Below are 20,767 nucleotides of genomic sequence, written 5' to 3'. Positions count from 1 at the left end.
AGACCTCCGTCCCTCCCTGGTGCTGTCTTGCCGTATATCCTCCCTCTGTTCCTTCACAAATGGTTTAGGAGTTTTGTGCAGGAAGATAATACACAATTTCTGTTTTCGGCCCTACAATACGACTCCGTCGGAACCACTTTAAGATCCCTTTTTAAAAATCCCACCTGAACGGCTTTAAAAATTTTGTTACTATTGTTACAATGTGAGAATTCGTTTTTCCATAATTTTTCTGATCAAGTACTATACGTTTCTCAAGCTGGAGTATGCACAGCCCCAATTCTGTGCTGAGAGGATGCAAAACAGCAGACTATCTGTGGTACAACTGTCTGGAGCATCAATTTTACTGTAAGATTTGGAACAACCGAAGTTACGTAATTTACAAGGTAAGTATTTAAAAATTTTAAACAGACTGGGCCAGTAACGTGTGCCCAAAATGTCAGACTATCTCTGAGAAAACTAAGAAAAACATATTAACCATTATTTTAAACAGGAAAAATTATAAGGAATAGCAGGTTAATTGAAAAATTCTACCAATTTCCTGAATCACAGTATGGCACCTAGAGGTGTTACAAATGTCATATTAGGATATAAAATGCTTAAAACATTACTTCTTAGTCACGTCACAAGTAGCAGTGGCCTCTCTTAGACCACCATCAGACGTGTACACACACCTTTGCTGATAATACAAAATTTGCAAAGTGCTGTAATTTTATGGTCTACCAGTTGTATTTGGAGCCAATGTGAAGGTTTTCTTGCAAGCCATTTAGTTTAAAATATGTTATTAAGTTTTGAAAATTCAATATAAATTATATCAGCTGAAGATTGATAAACAGCCACTATGCCATTCTGGTATTCATAACTCAGTGTTCCTCCAGGGAAATCGTACTTGCAGATATGTTTTATGGGGGTGTGCCTGTATTATGAAATAGAAGGCAAAAATCTCATTTATTTTAAATGTTTATTTATTTTTGAGAGAGAGAGAGCTCAAGCAGGAGAGGGGCAGAGAGATGGAGACACAGAATCTGAAGCAGGCCCCAGGCTTTGAGCTGTCAGCACAGAGCCGGACGCGGGGCTCGAACCTGCAAACCGTGAGGTCATGATCTGAGCCAACGTCAAATGCTCAGACGACTGAGTCATCCAGGTGCTTCTAAAACTCTCATTTATTTTAAAGACTAAAGCTGAGGGTGCGCCTGGGTGCCTCAGTCGGTTAAGTGTCCAACTTCAGCTCGGGTCATGATCTCGCAGCCTGTGAGTTCGAGCCCTGCGTCTGGCTCTGTGCTGACAGCTTGGAGCCTGGAGCCTGCTTCAGATTCTGTGTCTCCCTCTCTCTCTGCCCCTCCCCCACTCATGCACTGTCTGTCTCTCTGTCAAAAATAAATAAACACTAAAAAAAATAAAAAAGACTAAAGCTATAACTTCAAGTAAGTTTGGGACTGCAGAATCCTTTCATCCTCCCTCCACAGTGTTCTGGAGTTCTGTCTGTAATGACTCATTTCTCCCTGCCTGCTGGGTCATTTCTATCAGTATACAAATGTGCTTAATGTTGTGCATTAAGTGAAGGCACTTCCTTTGACCCTGAATTCCTCTGCATTCTCACCATTCTGTTTCTCTGCTCCGTAAAAGCCACTTCTCTGCACATTCTCTCCTGAACCCAATATATTTTAGCTTTCCTCCATACTACTTCACTGACCTGGCTTTCATCAAGGTCTTTCCATTTGCCAAATTCAAAGCCAAGTTTCTGTTCTTATCTCAGTCTTTTAGCTGCACTCAACACAGATGATACAATTGAACACTTCTTCCTTGTATTAACTATATTTTCTTATCTTCTTTTTAAAAATTTCTCTGATGCTCTGGATCTGGGGCCTCACTGACTAGGGTGGGACTGCCCCTTCCAGGTTTAGATAACTCCTAAAGATAGCAAATAATTTGTGCAGGGAGCATGTCTTTCATTTGCAAACCAACTAATCCAGAGCTTACACCCTGTCACCTCTTCTGGAAACTGTTAGGCTCGCTCCAGGCTAATGTTCCCCTGCCCTAATAACCCCAGGGCCAGGTCCTAGATAACTGGGGACAGTCCTGATACTCCAGAGCCCACTGAAACTGTTCAGACTAGCCACTCCTAAGCCTACATAGTCTGTCTACCCTGCCTCAGTCATTCCTTCCCATAATAAAAGCTCTGACTGATGCTCTCCCCTCACTTCCCCTGCCTCCTGACCAACCTAGAAGCTTCCTGTTGTGGCTCCGGATTCTAGGGAGCTGTGAGTAAAAACTTCCTTTATGACAGTCATTTCTGTGCATGTTTGCCATCCCTGTCAGAACAAATCTCTGGGTACATTTGAAAACCCTCCTTCTTGGTACACTCCCCTGTGGATTTTTGAGAACGTTTCTTCTGGACCCCCGCTTACCTTACTCTATTTCCTCCTGCCCGTCCTCCTCCACTAGATCTCTAGTGATCCATACCTTCCCCGCTTCTCTTTCCTGCCCTCTCTTCTCAGAGTGATCCCTCGTGATCTCAGCTTTCAGAACCATCTATCTGTACCACCAGGCCTGGGTCCTCATCCCTGGGGTGGGGGTGAGGGACACCCAGGCATCATTCTTGACTCTTCTACACTTCTCACCCCATATCTGTGGCTTGTTGGCTCTGCCTGCAGCATGCATCCTGGTGGCGGCCTCTTCTCACTCACTGCCTCTGTTTCTACAACCAGTTTCAGCCACCTTCCCCTCTCTCAGTTGACTGCCAGACACAGGCTTCTAACCACCTCCCTGCTTCCTGTCTTCTGCGGTCTCTTCTCCCCTCAGTATCCAAACCGATCTCAAAAATGTGAAAAATGTCATACAGACATACCTCATTTTATTGCATTTTACTTTACTATGCTCTGCAGATACTGTTTTTTTAAAAAAAATTTTAATGTCTATTCATTTTTTGAGAGAGAGAGACAGCATGAGTGGGAGAGGGGCAGAGAGAGAGGAAGACACAGAATCTGAAGCAGGCTCCAGGCTCCGACCTGTCAGCACAGAGCCTGATGTGGGAATTGAACCCACGAACCGTGAGATCATGACCTGAGCCAAAGGTGGACGCTTAACCAACTGAGCCACCCAGGGGCTTTGCATATACTGTGTTTTTAACAAACTGAAGGTTTGTAGCAACCCTGTGTTGAGCAAGTCTATTGGTGCCATTTTTACAAAGGCATCTGCTTGCTTTGTGTAACTGTCATATTTTGGTAATTCTTACACTACGTACTGTTTCATTATTATTTGTTACTGTGATCTGTGATCAGTAATTACAACTCTGAAAACTCAGGTGATGGTTAGCATTTTTGGGGCAATAAACAATTTTTTAATCAAGGTATGTATATTTTTTTAAATGTTTATTTATTTTTGAGAGAGAGCGCACAAGCAGGGGAGGGGCAGAGAGAGAAGGAGATACAGAATCAGAAGCAGGCTCCAGGCTCTAAGCTGTCAGCACAGAGCCTGACTCAGGGCTCGAACTCACAAGCTGTGAGATCATGACATAAGCTGAAGTTGGACGCTTAACCAACTGAGCCACCTAGGTGCCCCGGTATATACATTTTTTAAGACAAAATGCCATTGCACACTTAATAGATTACAGTATAGTGTAAGCATAACTTTTACATGCACTGGGGAACCAGGAAATTTATTTGACTCACTTCACTGCATATTCACTTTATTGTGGTTGGCTGGAACCAAACTGCAGTATATCTGAGGCAGGCCTGTATATGCTACCCATCCCCCACTTAAACCCTGCCTGGCTTTAACCTGGCTTTTCATTGCAGTAGTATAAAAGCTTAGATAACCTGGCCCCTGCCTACCTCTGCAGCCTCATCTGCTACCCTTGCTTGTTCATACTATTATTTGTCTGAATTTCTGGTATCTAGAGCTGAAAGCAATCTTTTTATTTTATTTTTTAATGTTTATTCATTTTTGAGAGAGAGCAAGTGAGCATGAGCCGAGGAGGGGCAGAGAGGGAGACAGAATCTGAAGCAGGCTCTAGGCTCTGAGCTGTCAGCACAGTGCCCAATGCGGGGCTCAAACCCATGGACCGTGAGATCATGACCTGAGACAAAGTCAGACACTTAACTGACTGAGCCAGCCAGGTGCCCTGAACTGAAAACAATCTTAATTGACAAATGGATATTGGATCACAGATTCGGGAGCATAGCAAAAGTCTGAGGATGAAGGGCCAGGAATGGCTTAAAAAAAAAAAAGAAGAAGAAGAAAGAAAGAAGAAGCAAAACATAACTGATTTGTATGTATATATCCAAAAGAATATAGTAGCAAATATGAATTTTTAAATGACCACAGCAACAGACTTGCAAAAAAAAATTACCTTTGTATTCTAAAAACACAAAAATATACTTAGTAAATATAAAAGGATAACAGTTTTACACATCACATTTTGGGACTATGATACAATAAAATTAGAAGTACAAAAATAATTTAAATATCCTCAACTCAGGGCGCTGGGGTGCCTCCGTCAGTTAAGTGTCCAATTTGATTTCAGCTCAGATCATGATCTCTCAGTTCATGAGACTGAGCTCGGGCTCTGCGCTGACAGCACAGAGCCTGCTTGGGATTCTCTTTCTCTGTTTCTCTGCATCTCGCCCATGCACGCAAATGCGCACGTTCTCTCTCTCTCTCTCAAAATGAATAAACATTTAAAAATAGATAAATATGCTCAACTCTGTGAAAACATTAAAATATTATTCTACATAAATTAATGCCTGCATCAGTGTGCAAATTCAAGGCACAAATACATTGCCTATAAATATACAGCTGACCCTTGAACAACACTGAAGTTAGGATGCACACACTCCTTTATCCCCTGCAGTCAAAAATCAGCATATAGCTTTTGACTCTCCCCAAACTTAATTACTGTTGACTGGAAGCCTTACTGTTAATAAATTACCACCTATTTTATATATGTATTATATACTATATTCTTTTTTTTTCAACATTTTTTTTTTTTATTTATTTTTGGGACAGAGAGAGACAGAGCATGAACGGGGGAGGGGCAGAGAGAGAGGGAGACACAGAATCGGAAACAGGCTCCAGGCTCCGAGCCATCAGCCCAGAGCCTGACGCGGGGCTCGAACTCACGGACCGTGAGATCGTGACCTGGCTGAAGTCGGACGCTTAACCGACTGCGCCACCCAGGCGCCCCTATACTATATTCTTAAAGGAAATGAGAAAAATTGTTAAAATGAAGGAAAATACATTTATAGTACTGTAGTGTAAAAAGTCCACATATAAGTAGACCTGCAAACTTCAAACTCGTGTTATTCAATTGTACATGCAAGTGTATTGTATTTATACTGGTGAAAGGAGAGAGCTTTCCATCTCTGAAGCTCCTGGGTATGTTCATCAGTAGGCAGCCAACCTAAAATCTGTTAACATCATCCCATTACAGGTGGGAGCAGCAGGGAAGGTGGTGCTGGGAACTGTAACTATTGAAGACACCAGTAATAAATCAGAGGACTCCATCCTGCCAAGCCTAAACTTGACCTCACAGTCTTTATCAGCACAGGGCTCCAGGCAGCTGCCACGAATGGACGGGTGTTGGGGTACAAGATCAAAACTACCCTATGATGGCAGGCAGCCTGGGAACTGGATCCAGCAGGTACAGTGGAAAAAAATCAGCGGCCCCCAAGAATATATGATGCACTCCAAGTGAGGACTTGAATCCCTGGAGTTTTGGGAAGGCTCAGAGGCAGACTGCTTCATGTCCTCTCCCTCTGACTGGTTGGGAATCGATGGAACATGCAAACATATTAACACTGGCAGCTGTGTGGACTGTGTCAGCACATGGAAGTGCACAAATGGAGTATTTTAAAACAGAACACAATGTTATATGTCAATTGTATCTCAATAAATCTGGGGGAGAAAAGCAGAACCCAAAACAGTCACACCGTCTGACTAAAACTCTGTCACATATGTTCATTACAATTTTGGAAGAGGATTTTGAAATGGTTGACATTTTTTATAAAGCTCATTCTTTTGTTTAAAGTGAAAAACATATGTTTAGAAGTAAATTGGTACATAAAAAATTTAAATCTTAGCTATCCGGGGACTTCAGATATCTAGGATGAGGCATTTCTGTTTATCTTGGATTTTACTATAATGTGAAAACTATTAATCCACAATGCAGTTAATGAAATAGTATACATTAACAGAGAAAGGGGCAATCACCATAATTTTATATATAATTATCAATAACTGTATAATAATATATAATATTACATATTCAGTATTGAACACCTATAATGAATCAGGCACTAACTACCGCAAGCACTTTATATTAATTATCTCATAAGAATCCTTTCTGAGGTAGGTTTTAGTAGGTTTTAGTACCTTCAACTTAGAGGCTAAGTAATAACGCATAGAATAGAATAAGAAACTTTAAAATGTGAAAGGCTCTCAGGGTGCCTGGGTGGCTCAATCAGTTTAAGCGGCTGACTTTGGCTCAGGTCATGGTCTCGCAGCTTGTGAGTTTGAGTCCTGCACTGGGAGTAATATTCAGTAATAATCATATCTTTTTTTTTTTTTTTTTTTTTTTTTTTTTTTGAGAGGAGCAGAGGAGGGGCAGAGAGAGAGGATGACACAGAATCGGGCACAGGCTCCAGGCTCTGAACTGTCAGCACAGAGCCTGACGTGGGGCTCGAACCCACAGACTGTGAGATCATGACCGCAGCCGAAGTCAGCCACTTAATCAACTGAGCCACCAGGCACCCCTATACCACATCTTAATGCATTCATCAGCTGATGGACATTTGGGCTCTTTCCATAATGTTGATAGTGTTGCTATAAACATTGGGGTGCATGTGCTCCTTCAAATCAGCATTTTTGTGTACTTTGGATAAATATCTAGTAGTGCAATTGCTGGGTCATAGGGTAGTTCTATTTTTAATTTTTTTTTTTTTTTTTTTTTTTTTAAATTTTTTTTCCAACGTTTTTTATTTATTTTTGGGACAGAGAGAGACAGAGCATGAACGGGGGAGGGGCAGAGAGAGAGGGAGACACAGAATCGGAAACAGGCTCCAGGCTCCGAGCCATCGGCCCAGAGCCTGATGCGGGGCTCGAACTCACGGACCGCGAGATCGTGACCTGGCTGAAGTCGGACGCTTAACCGACTGCGCCACCCAGGCGCCCCTATTTTTAATTTTTTGAGGAACCTCCAGACTGTTGTCCAGAGGGGCTCCACCAGTTTGCTTTCCCACCAACAATGTAAAAGGCTTTCTCTTTCTCCATATCCTCACCAACATCTGTTGTTTCTTGAGCTATAAATTTTAGCCATTCTGACAAGGTGTGAGGTAGTAACTCATTGTGGTTTTGATTTATATTTCTCTGATGATGAGTGATGTTGAGCATCTTTTCATGTGTCTGTTTGTCATCTGGATGTCTTCTTTGGAAAACTGTCTATTCATGTCCTCTGCCCCATTTCTTCACTGGATTGTTTTGTGGGTGTTGAGTTTGGTAAGTTCTTTATAGATTTTGGATCCTAACCCTTCATCCAGTATCATTTGCAAATATCTTCTCCCATTCTGTTGGTTGCCTTTTAGTTTTGTTGATTGTTTCCTTTGCTGTGCAGAAGCTTTTTATCTTGAGGTCCCAGTAGTTCATTTTTGCTTTTGTTTCCCTTGCCTCTGGAGACATGTCTAATAAGTTACTGTGGCTGAGGTCACAGAGGTTGCTACCTGTTTTGTAGGATTTTTATGGTTTCCTGTCTTACATTTAGATCTTTCATCATTTTAAATTTATTTTTGTGTATGGTGTAAGAAAGTGGTCCAGGTTCATTCCTCTGCTTGTTGCTGTTCAGTTTTCCAACACCATTTGCTGAAGAGACTTTTTTCCATTGGATATGCTTTCCTGCTTTGTCAAAGATTAGTTGGCCATACATATGTAGGTCCATTTCTGGGTTCTGTATTCCATTGATCTATGTGTTTGTTTTTGTGTTGGTACCATACTGTATCGATGATTACAGCTTTGTAATACAGCTTGAAGTCTGGAATTGTGATGCCTCAAGGTTTGGTTTTCTTTTTCAACATTATTTAGGTTACTGAGGGTCTTTCCTGGTTCCATACAAATTATGGAATTCTTTGTTCTAGCTCTGTGAATAATGCTGCTGTTATTTTGAGAGGGATTGCATTGAATGTGTAGATTGCTTTGGTTGTATTGACATTTTAACAATATTTTTTCTTCCAATCCATGAGTAAGAAATTGTCGGGGCGCCTGGGTGGCACAGTCGGTTAAGCATCCGACTTCAGCCAGGTCACGATCTCGCGGTCCATGAGTTCGAGCCCCGCGTCAGGCTCTGGGCTGATGGCTCGGAGCCTGGAGCCTGTTTCCGATTCTGTGTCTCCCTCTCTCTCTGCCCCTCCCCCGTTCATGCTCTGTCTCTCTCTGTCCCAAAAATAAATTAAAAAATGTTGAAAAAAAAAATTAAAAAAGAAATTGTCTTCTTCAATTTCTTCCATAAGTGTTCTATAGTTTTCAGCAAACAGATCTTTTATCTCTTCAGTTAAGTTTATTCCTAGGTATCTTATGGTTTTCGGTGCAGTTGTAAACAGGATCAATTCTCTTTCTCCTGCTTCATTATTAGTATATAGAAATGCAACAGATTTCTGTACATTGATTTTATATCCTGTGACTTTGCTGAATTCATGTATCAGTTCTAGCAAATTTTGGTGAATCAGGTTTTCCACGTAGAATATCATGTCATCTGCGAAGAGTGAAAGTTTGACTTCTTTTTTGCCAATTTGTTTTTTTGTTTTTTTTAAATGTTTTTATTTTTGAGAGAGAGAGAGAGAGAGAGAGAGAGAGAGAGAGAGATCATGAGTGGGGGAGGGGCAGAGAGAGAGGGAGACACAGAATCTGAAGCAGGCTCCAGGCTCTGAGCTGTCTGCACAGAACCCAACACGGGGCTCGAACTCATGAGCTGTGAGATCATGACCTGAGCCGAAGTTAGACACTTAACTGACTGAGCCACCCAGGCACCCCTTTTCTTGCCAATTTGTATAACTTTTATTTCTTTTTGTTGTCTGATTGCTGAGGCTAGGACTTCCAGTCCTATGCTGAACAACAGTGGTGAGAGTGGATATCCCCTGTCACGTTCCTGACCTTAGGGGGAGGCTCTCAGCTTTTCTCCACTGAGGATGATATTAGCTGTGCAGTTTTTGTATGTGGCCTTTATGATGTTGAGGTATGTTCCTTCTACCCCTATTTTTTTGAGGGTTTTTATTAAGAAAGTTTGCTATATTTGGTCAAATGCTTTTTTCTGCACCTATTGGGAGGATCATATGGTTCTTATCCTTTCTTTTATTAATGTAGTGTATCATGTTGATTGATTTACAAATATTGAACCCATCCTGAAGCCCAGGAATAAATTAATGGTGAATAATTCTTTTAATACACTGTTGGATTTAATTTGCTAGGATCTTGTTGAGAATTTTTGCATCCAGGTTCATCAGGGATAGTGGTTTGTAGTTCTCCTTTTTAGTGGGGTACTTTGACTTTGGAATCAAGGTAATGCTGGCTTCATAAAATGAGTTTGGAAGCTTTCCTTCCAGTTATATTTTTTGGGAACAGTTTGAGAAGAATAGGTATTAACTCTTCTTTAAATGTCTGGTAGAATTCCCCTGGAAAGCCATCTGGCCCAGTACTCTTATTTTTTGGGAGATTTTTGATTACTGACTCAATTTCTTTGCTGGTTACGGGTCTATTCAAATTTTCTATTTCTTTGAGTTTCAGTTTTGGTAGTTTGTATGTTTCTAGGAATTTGTCTGTTTCTTCCAGATTGCCCTGTTTGTTGGCATATAATTTTTCATGGTATTTTCTTACAGTTGTTCGTATTTCTTTTTAATTTTTTTTTTTTTCTTAACGTTTATTTATTTTGAGACAGAGAGAGACAGAACATGAATGGGGGAGGGTCAGAGAGAGGGAGACACAGAATCTGAAACAGGCTCCGGGCTCTGAGCTGTCAGCACAGGGGCCCGATGCGGGGCTGGAACTCATGGACCGTGAGTTCGTGACCTGAGCCGAAGTCGGCGCTCAACCGACTGAGCCACCCAGGCGCCCCCAGTTGTTCGTATTTCTGTCGTGTTGGTTGTGATCTTTTCCCTTTCATTTGTGTTTTATCTATTTGGGTCCTTTCTCTTTTCTTTTTGATAAATCTGGCTTTTTATCAATATTGTTAATTCTTTCAAAGAGCTGGCTTTCTCATTGATCTATTCTGGGTTTTTTTTTGTTTGTTTGTTTGTTTCTATATCATTTATTTCTGCTCTAGTTTTTATTATTTCCCTTCTATTGCTGGCTTTACGCCATATTTGCTGTTCCTTTCCTAGCTCCTTTAGGTGTAAGGTTAGATGGTGTATTGGGGATCTTTCTTGCTTCTTGAGATAGGCCTGTATTACAATATGCTTCACCCTTAGGACTGACTTTGCTGCATCAGAAGGGGTTTGGACTGGCATGTTTTCATTTTCATTGGCTTCCATGTATTTTTTTATTTCTTTAATTTCCTGGTTAACTCATTCATTCTTTAGTAGGATGTTCTGTAATCTCCGTGTATTTGAGGGCTTTCCAAATGCTTTCTTGTGGTTGACTTCAAGTTTCATAGCATTGTGATCTGAAAATATGCATGGTATAATCTTTTTGTACCTGTTGAGGGCTGATTTGTGGCCAACTGTGTGATCTATTCTGGGGAATGTTCCACGTGCATTCAAGAAGATGTGTATCCTGCTGTTTTAGGGTGAAATGTTCTGAATGTATCTGTTAAGTCCATCTGGCCCAGTGTCTCATTCAAAGCCATTGGTTCCTGTTGATTTTCTGCTTAGATAATTTGTCCATTGTTGTAAGTGGAGTATTAAAGTCCCCTACTATTATTATTATCAATGGGTTTCTTCATGTTTGTAATTAATTGATTTATGTCTTTGGGTGCTCTCAGGTTGGTGGCATAAATATTTACAATTGTTAGATTTTCTTGACAGATAGACCCCTTAATTATGATATAATGCCCTTCTTCATCTCTTGTTACAGTCTTTATCTTAGAATCTAGTTTGTCTGGGATGCCTGGGTGATTCACTTGGTTAAGCACCTGACTTCAGCTCAGGTCATGATCTCACAGTTTGTGAGTTTGTGCCCTGCATCAGGCTCTCTGCACAGAGCCTGCTTCAGATCCTCTGTCCCCTCTCTTTGCCCCTCCCCCACTAACACACTCTCTCTTTTCCGCTCAAAAATAAATATATTTTTTAAAAAATAAATTCCAGTTTGAGGGTGCCTGGGTGGCTCAGTCAGTTGAGCGTTCAACTTCAGCTCAGGTCATGATCTCACAGTTCATGAGTTCAAGCACCGCGCCAGGCTCTGTGTGGACAGCTCGGAGCCTGGAGCCTGCTTTGGATTCTATGTCTCCCTCTCTCTCTCTGCCCCTCCCCAGCTTGCACTCTGTCTCTCCCTCTCTCAAAAATAAACATTAAAAAAAATTTTTTTTAATAAATTCTAGTTTGTCTGATATAAGCATGGCTATCCTGTCTTTCTTTTGACATCCATTAGCATGATAGATGGTTCTCCATCCCCTCACTTTCAATCTGCAAGTGTCTTTAGGTCTAATGAATCTCATGTAGGCAGCATATAGATAGATCTTTTTTTATCCATTCTGATACCCTGTGTCTTTTGATTGGTGCATTTAGTCCATTTACATTCAGAGTGATTCTTGAAAGATAGGAATTTAGTGCCATTGTGTTACCTGTAGAGTTGGTGTTTCTGGTGATGTTCTTTGGTCCTTTGTAGTTTTTGTTGTTTTGGTCTCCTCTCCTCCTTCTTCTTCTCCTTCTTCTCCTCCTTCTCTTTCTCCTCATCCTCCTCCTCTCCACCCAGAGTCCCCCTTAAAATTTCTTGCAGGACTTGTTTAGTGGTTACTAACTCTTTTAGTTTTTGTCTGGGAAACTCTTTATCTCTCCTATTCTGAATGATAACCTTACTGGATAAAGTATTCTTGGCTGCATATTTTTCCCACTTAGCACGTTGAATATTTCCTGCCACTCCTTCTGGCGTGCCAAGTTTCAGTGGACAGGTCTGCTGCTAACCTAATGTGTCTACCCTTGTAGGTTAAGAGCCTTTTGTCCCTCACTGCTTTCAGAATTCTCTCTTTATCTTTGTATTTTGCAAGTTTCACTATGATATGTTGTGGTGTTGGCCTGTTTTTCTTGATTTTGAGGGGACTTCTCTGTGCCTCTTGGACTTGAATGTCTGTTTCCTTCCCCAGATGGGAAAGCTCTCAGCTATAATTTGTTCAAATAATCCTTTTCCTGCTCTTCTTCTGGGACACCAATGAAACAGATATTGTTTCATTTTATGGAATCACTAAGTAGCCTAAGTCTCCCTTTGTGCTCTAATAGTTCCCTTTCCCTCTTCTTTTCAGCTTCATTATTTTCTATAATTTTATCTTCTTTCTCACCTATTCTCCCTTCTGCTTCTTCAATCCTCATTGTGACTGTATCCAGTCAGCTTTACACCTCAGTTATAGCATTTTTTTATTTCAGTCTGACTAGTTTTTAGGTCTTTGATCTGCAGCAAGGGTTTCTGTGGTGTCTTCTATGCTTTTTTTCGAGCCTAGCTAGTAGTTTTATGACTGTTCTAAGTTCTTGTTCAAATATATTGCTTAGATCTGTTTTGAGCAAGTCCCTGGCTGTGATTTCTTCTTAACCTTTCTTTTGGGGAGAATTCCTCCATTCTGTCATTTTGGCTAAAGTTTCTGTCTTGTGTGTGTTCTGGAAACCTGTTAATGTTTCCTGCACCTGAGAGTAATGCTATATTAAAAAGGGGTCATACACTGTTGAGGGCCTGGCACTCCAGGAAGTATTTCTGGTGTATGTTGTGTGTACTTTGCTGTTGTATTTTGGCTGCTCTTTCCCCCAGGTCAGTCCTCTGCAGAACTCCTCCTGCTTGCGGTGGGGAGTGTTTGGACCTTTCACTAAGTGTGCTTTGATTTGTTTGTTAGAATAAGCGAGGGGCACCTGGGTAGCTCAGTTAATTGACTGTTGATCTTGGCTCAGGTCATGATCTCATGGTTTCCTGAGTTAGAGCTCCACATCAGGCTTTGTGCTGACGGTGCACAGAAACTGCTTGGGATTCTCTCTCTCCCTTTCTCTCTGTCCTCCCCTGCTCGCTCGCGCTCTCTCTCTCTCTCTCTCTCTCTCTCTCTCTCTCTCTCTCTCCCCCTCTCCCTCTCCCTCTCCCTCTCCCTCTCCCTCTCCCTCTCCCTCTCTCCCTCTCAAATAAACTTAAAAAAAAAAAAAATAAGCCTCATACCTGCTACTCTCTCTCTTCAACCTTGGAGATCCTTCTGCCACTCTGCAGATTGATTTTCTGGGTGTTCCAAGTGACCTGGCCTCAATACACATGTGTTTGAGGGACAAGGAAAGCCCTATTTCTCCACCATCCTAACTCCTCCCCAACAATATACTATTTAGAGATACAGATGTGGCAAAGCTATAATGAAAGTCAAAGGAATAATAATTTTTTTAAACTTCAGATGAATGATTCTCTAGGAGGGGAGGCAAAGCATTGTATTTGGGAAGAACCATGCAGATGGCTTCAAAGGTGGTGGTAAAATTTTATTAAGCAGGTGACACGTACAGAATGTTTGTCTTTATGCTATATATTTTTTGTACATGTAAAATGGTTGATAATTTATAAAAATTTTAAATCATTGAGATGCAATTCATGTACAATTCACTCATTTAAAGTGTATAATTTAGGGGCTCCTGGGTGACTCAGTCGGTTAAGTGTCAACTTCAGCTCAGGGCATGATCTCACGGTTCATGAGTTCAAGCCCCACATTGGTCTCCATGCGGACAGCTCAGAGCCTGGAGCCTGCTTCAGATTCTGTGTCTCCCTGCCCTGTGTCTCTCTCTGCCCTCCATGCTTCACACTCTGTCTCTCTCTCAAAAATAAACATTAAAAAAAATTTTTTTTTAAAGCTAAGTGTATAATTTAATGGTTTTTAGTCCATGCAGAGATAGATACAACATGAGTCAATTTTAGATCATTCTCATCACCTCAAAAGGAAACTCCCTTTAGTTGTCAGCCTCCTACATTCCCACCCACCTTCCCTGACCCTATGCATCCATTAATCTACTTTCTATCCCATATATTTGTCTTTTCTGGACAGTTCATATAAATGGAATCATGTAATATTTAGACTTCTGTGACTGGCTTCTTTCACTCAGCATAATGTTCTCAAGGTTCGTCCAAGTTGTAGCATGGGTCAGTACTTCATCCCTTTTTATGGCTGGCACAGTAGGTAAAAATTGGTTTGTCTAAGGGCCACCTGAGTGGCTCAGTTGGTTAAGCATCCAACTTCGGCTCAGGTCGTGATCTCACAGTTTGTGAGTTCGAGCCCCACGTCGGGCTCTGCTGACAGCTCGGAGACCGGAGCCTGCTTCGGATTCTGTCTCTCCCTCTGCCCTTCCCTCACTCACACTTTGTCTCTCTCTCTCTCTCTCTGTCAAGAATAAATAAGCATTAAAAAATTTGTTTTTAAAAATTGGCTTGTCTTTAATGCTGGTGCTTGGAGTAAAATAGCTTAATTAGAGGGAAATGAGAAAGATGAAGATTTCTCTGCAGATTCTAAAGGATCTTAAACTACTTCCAGGATCTCTAGAGGTGGATGGCACTGGTTCTCATTCTAGAACATGACTTCCTTTTTTCCAAATTTGTGGAATACAAAGCTGTGGGGCAAATGTTTGATTCCCAAGCAAATGTGAACGGGGAGAGTGCAGAAGAGTTATTTCATGAGGAAAAGCAGACAAGATCTGATGGAAGAGACGGGAGGGGTGAGAAGGGAGGCGGAGAGCTATCTGCAGTAGAAGGAACAGAGCTACAAGAATAAGAGGTGGAAGGACAGCTTGGACAGACTAAAGGGAAGGGAGATGGTGATGAGGTGAGGACATTGGATAAGAGAAATCCCTGAGTTCTCCCATAGCTGGTGGCATCACCCTGGGGCTGGGGAGTAGGGCATGGCTGAGTCTTACGAAGGGGTGGGTATACAGGTGGCATCAGTGTGCTTCTGGACTTCCAAAGCACCACATGTGGAACGTATCTGTATTTGGCCTCTATGTGCATTGGAAGTATTCACTTATTCAATCAACAAGCTCTTAATTAAGCTCCTGCCAGGTGCCAAACACCGTGCTAAGCCCCAGAGAGACTATCTGCCCCAGCCTGTGGGGGACTGCCATCTCACGGAAACAATATTTGCTATTTCTTTTCCACCTTCGCACAGTTCCTAGAAGTGTATCTTCATAGAATGGGCAAATTGCAACTATTATTAGTAATTGAGGAAAGGAAGCTTTTTACATTCAGAGTTTTTACAAAAATGCAATATGTAAGATGTTCAACTATATATCTTTGGCTTTGAAGCATACAAACAAAATTAAAAAGTGAAAAACTAATTGTATAGTATTAAAGGTTCACATTGATTTCAGTGGGAATTTTTCTTCTCATAAAGAGTATACTTAGGAACTTGAAAAGTTTACAAAAGGAGGAGCAGGAAAAAACACATAATAAGTGACACATGCTTTTATCATTTTCCTGCATTTCACATTGCTGTGATGATTAATATATACATGGATTTATGGATCTGAAAGTTTTTCAATGACTCATCTGTTTACAATTAAAATGTGGATTTCATCTCCTTCATCCCTCTTTAATTCAGTCATATCCCCAAGCACCCATCAATGCACTGCTGTGTGGAAACTAGGCTTCTCTCCTTGAAGATACTGTTTATTGGAAAAGTAAAAGAAAAAAAGTTGCCTTGCATCAGCTAACGTTGGCCATTATGCTTGCTTTCACTAAAGAGTGTTATTATTTAGTGTTTTTGTGAAGATTTGCTCTCTTCAAGCATCCCAGCCCTGTCTGGATTCAGTGCACAATCCCATTTCAGTACCAGCAATGGCAGTGGGAACTGTCGCAGTCGAATGCTCCGTGTGGACTGAGTCCTGGGAACTTACTAGAATTGTTGAAAGTTAGGTCTCTTTTTCACATGTCTGTGAAACTTAGATGCAGCTCCATTCATTATGTTCTTTTCCCCAGCTGTGGCCTGCAATTAGTATTTCTTTCTTCCTTTTTTTAAAATAAAGACTCTGACTCCGTTTTTGTAACGTTTATTTATTTTTGAGAGAGAGAGTGCCAGCGGGGGAGGGACAGAGACACACACACACACACACACAGAATCTAAAGCAGGGTCCAGGCTCTGAGCTGTCAGCACAGAGCCCGACTCATGAACAGCAAGATCATGACCTGAGCCGAGGTCAGACGCTTAACTAACTGAGCCATCCAGGCACCTCACAATTAGTATTTCTGATAGTAGAAACTAAAAATGCTGGTAAGCCACAGAAAGAAAAATCCTTTGGTTTGTGAGAGCTTCAAATTTCATTTCAGTCTCATTCCTTAATCACCCTAGAGGAAGAATATCTATGAAAAATGGAAATATCAGGCCCTAAGCCAATCTGTGAAAAGCTATCTAAGTAGTAAAGGTCTGGAGCCAAAGACAGCCTCTTCACAGTGCTTCTGCAACCCCCATGCAAAACAACCCCAAGCACAATGTTGAAATGAATGCATTTTATTTTGAATATTAAATCTTAAATTTAAAGCCTTATTAAATCCTTCATTCACAAATGGAAATAGTAAAATGCCAAATTCTTTTAAAATTGTAGATTTCCTAACCTTCCTGGCCTCTGGTCCTTTGAGGAGGCAGCCTGGGCTTTGAAAAGGAGGCAGTCCTCTAAGGCAGCAATGTCTAGTAGAAGTAGGACGTGAGCCACGTCTACAGTTTTAAGTTTTCTAATCACAGAGAAAATTAGAAAAAAAAAAAAAACGGGTGAAATTGATGGTAATACTATTAATTTATTTAACCTAAATACATCTCAAATAGTATTTTAATGTGTAATCAATATAAAATTATTAATGAAATTTTTACCTTTTTTGGTACTAAATCTTTGAAGTTCACTCTATTTTACACTTTCAGTACATCATAACTTAAACTGGCCACATTCCAGGTGCTGAGTACTCACATGTGTTGAGAGGCAGGCACACTGAGTGCAACAGTGAGGGCTCTGACTCCCCTTGACCTCCAGGAAGTGAAGTGCCACACCCCTCCCTCTCCTCCACCACCAAAGGGGAGAAAAGCACCCTGAGAGGAAGCAGAGGGGCACAAGCAGGAAGTTTCCCCAAATGGAGCACTGCTTCCCAGCTGCTTCTCGGCAGGGGCCCATTCCTCCTTCTCAGATATCAGACAGCAATGAAAGGAAGATGGGGCCCCAGGAGGAGGGAACTCCATGTCTTCAGACCTGTCCACAGCCTTGACGTCCAGAGTTTAGATTTGGAGGGACTAGATTAAAGGCAAATTTGTTATTTTGCAATTTGGGCTTGAGTCCTACGGTCTCAATAGACTCAATAGACTCTGGTCGCCTATTTCCTCTTGCAGTGTGGGGCACTATGTGAGCTTAAGCACCAATCACATACATACATGTCCACATGTATTTCTGTTTCACTCAGGAGATCCAACATTAAATAAGGGAAGAAGTTGGGACACCTAGGTGGCTCAGTCGGCTAAGCAATCGACTTTGGCTCAGGTCATGATCTCACGGCTCGTGGGTTCGAGGCCCCATCAGGCTCTGTGCCTCCGTGCCGACAGCTCAGAGCCTGGAGTGTGCTTCGGATTCTAGGTCTCCCTTTCTCTCTGCCCCTCCCCCACACATGCTGTCTCGCTCTCTCTCAAAAATAAATAAAACTAAAAAAATTTTTTAAATGAGGGAAGAAGGAAATCAGCATCTATAGTATGCCTACTATTTGCTAAGAAACATAATTAATATATCACTGAATCTTGACATCCTGTCTGCAATTGGTGTATTATTAGCCATTGTATAAGAAACCATCCCAATACTTTAGCTCATGATTGAGTTGGTCAGCAGTTTAGCCTGGGCTCATCAGGACCAGTCTGGTCTCTGCCGGGCTCCTTCATGCACTGGTGGTCAGCAGCTGGTTGACCAGGGGACTCTACTTCTGAGGACGAGCTGGCTGTCAACTGGGCACCTTGGTTCTCTTCCTCATGGTACCTCATCCTCCAGCCAGCTAACATGGGCTTGGAGACAGCTCTATTCTGAAAGAAAAAGCAGAAGCATCTAAGACCTTTTGAGCCCATGCCCCAAACTGGCACACTGCTGTCATACCCACTGCTTTCTATTGACCAGAGCAAGTAAGACCATGTCTGATGCAAGGTTTGGAGGAAGAGTCTGCCTGTCAGTAGGGGCAGCTATAAAATCACGTTGCAAAGGTTGTGGACCACAAGGAGGAATGAAAAGTCACTGCTGTTTTTACAATCAGTATCCTTATGCTTTTTCTTGCAAATGAGGTTTATGTAACTGTTCCAAGTCAAGAAATTTGTCCAAAGCCCCACAGCTACTAAGTGGCTGGGCTGGGACCCCATATCATCTCCTGACTGCAGAGCCCTCCTGCCTCCACTAGATCACACTGCATGCAGCTTCCCTATCACCCGAGGTTCTGGAAAGTGAGGCTTCTGCAATAGAAACATAATTCCTTTGAGATCTGCATCCATCTTGTACTCTTCATGTTGGGAATAGTCCAGAGAATACAGTGAATTGGAAAGATTTGGAATAATTTAGGGAAATGGCTGAGGGCTGAGTTTAGGAAATCAAGTCTTCAGCAGTAGAGTTTTACTTTCTAATCATAAGAGAAATTTGAAAACATGTATAATGCACTCCACGTGTTTGCAAATTCTTTTCATCCCTTTTTGGTATCTGTAGGCTATTAATGATTTTCAACACAGACTAAATCAAACTGCTGTGCCCGAAGCAACCTCTTATTCTGAAAGCAAGTGACATAAAGATAGATCTGCTAAGAAGACATTTCCTCCTGTTACAGTTTAGACAAAGAGCTGAGTAATCTGAAGTAGTCCTTTGATTTTAACAGGGCAGAGCTGTTTTCTAAGACCCCAGAGCACACATGGAAATCACTTACAGCATATGCATCCCTGGCCCTGAATCTGTGGCCCTCGCCCCGGCTGCACATTAAATCAGCTGGGGGCTTTCGAAATTCACAGAACCCAAATCACAACAGATCAGTTAAATCTGAATCCCTGGAGTGGGACCAGGGCATCAGCGTTTTTTTTAATAGCTTTCCAGGTGATCATAGTGGGTGGCAAGGCTGAAACCAACATTGTTGGGTGAACTAGCTGCAAATAGTTTACCAAGTAAAGTGTAAAAACATTCACTGCCAAGTGTAGCCTTTCAGTCTTACCTGCCATCACCTGATCACTATCCTGTGCATGAACAGACCTCTGCTACTAGCTTTGTTCCTGTCAACACAGTTCCACGAGTATGTGTATACAAAATGCAAGGTGCTGTGCTAGGTGTCCTGGTGTCAGTACACATCTTTGGAAGGGAGGACTTTCCTGGAAAAAAATTGCATCACAAAAAATCAAAGCCATATGACCTACCAAACTGAAGCAAAAATAGAAAGACCCGGTGCACCTGGGTGGCTCAGTCGGTTGAACGTCCGACTTCGGCTCAGGTCATGATCTCACAGCTCGTGAGTTCCAGCCCTGCATCAGGCTCTGTGCTGACGGCTCAGAGCCTGGAGCCTGCTTCAGATTCTGTGTCTCCCTCTCTCTCTGCTCCTCCTCTGCTCATGCTCTATCTCCTTCTCTCTAAAAAAAAAAAAAAAAAAAAAAAAAGACCCTAGGCAGTCACCCAAGGTTTAGGACATTCATACTTTGTAATATTAAAATCCATCTGATATGCCACGAGCAAACATGTTTACTTTAAAACAAAACCCAACCAAATGCTGCTGTTTTTTCTGAGATATTGAGGATTTTTATGAAAATATGTATTTAAATTTTAATTGACATAAACATGCATACAGGAATATATGCAGAAACCATTCACGTAAAGCTCAGTGAATTATTACAGGTTGAGTACACTTGTGTAACTAAGTGCTGGAACCAGCTTCTCTCAGGCCCCCTGACAATCTTTCTCTTCCTCCCTCCTTCACAAAGGTAACTGATGTCTTAAATGGCTAACACTGTAGATCACTCCAAAAAGTCTCTCATGCTGCCCTGTGGCAGTCAGCTCCTCCCCTCCCTTATCCCTTGGCAACCACTGATCATTTTTCATCCCTATAATTTTTTCTTTTCTAGAATGTCATTTAAGAGGAATCATGTAATATATAGCTTTTTGAGTCTGACTTCCCTCACTTAGAGAAAAACACTTAAGATACATCCTTGTCCTTGTGTGAATCAGCTGTCTGTTCCTTTTGTTGCCAAGCAGTATCCTATTGTATGGATGTATCTGGGTTATTCATTCACTCACCTGGTGAAGGACACCTGGTTTATTTCCGGGTTCTGGAAATTATGGCTAAAGTGGCTATACATAATCATGCACAAGTTTTTAACATTAGTTTTCAATTCACTTCACTAAATACCTAGGAGTGGAATATCTGGATCATCTAATGTTTAACTTTACAAAAAACTGTTAAATTATTTTCCAAAGTCACCACCATTTTGCATTTCCAGTTCTAGTCATTCCAGATGTTCAAAAGCACTTGCTATTTGCAATTTTTTTTTAGACATTTAAAAATTTTTTCTTAATGTTTATTTTTGAGAGAGAGAGAGAGAGAGAGAGAGAGAGAATGGGGGAGGAGCAGAGAGAGAGACACACACAGAATCCGAACCAGGCTCCAG

This window comes from Neofelis nebulosa, chromosome 6 (assembly GCF_028018385.1).
Source record: "Neofelis nebulosa isolate mNeoNeb1 chromosome 6, mNeoNeb1.pri, whole genome shotgun sequence".
Classification (NCBI taxonomy): Eukaryota; Metazoa; Chordata; class Mammalia; order Carnivora; family Felidae; genus Neofelis; species Neofelis nebulosa.
This window is presented reverse-complemented; position numbering follows the sequence as displayed.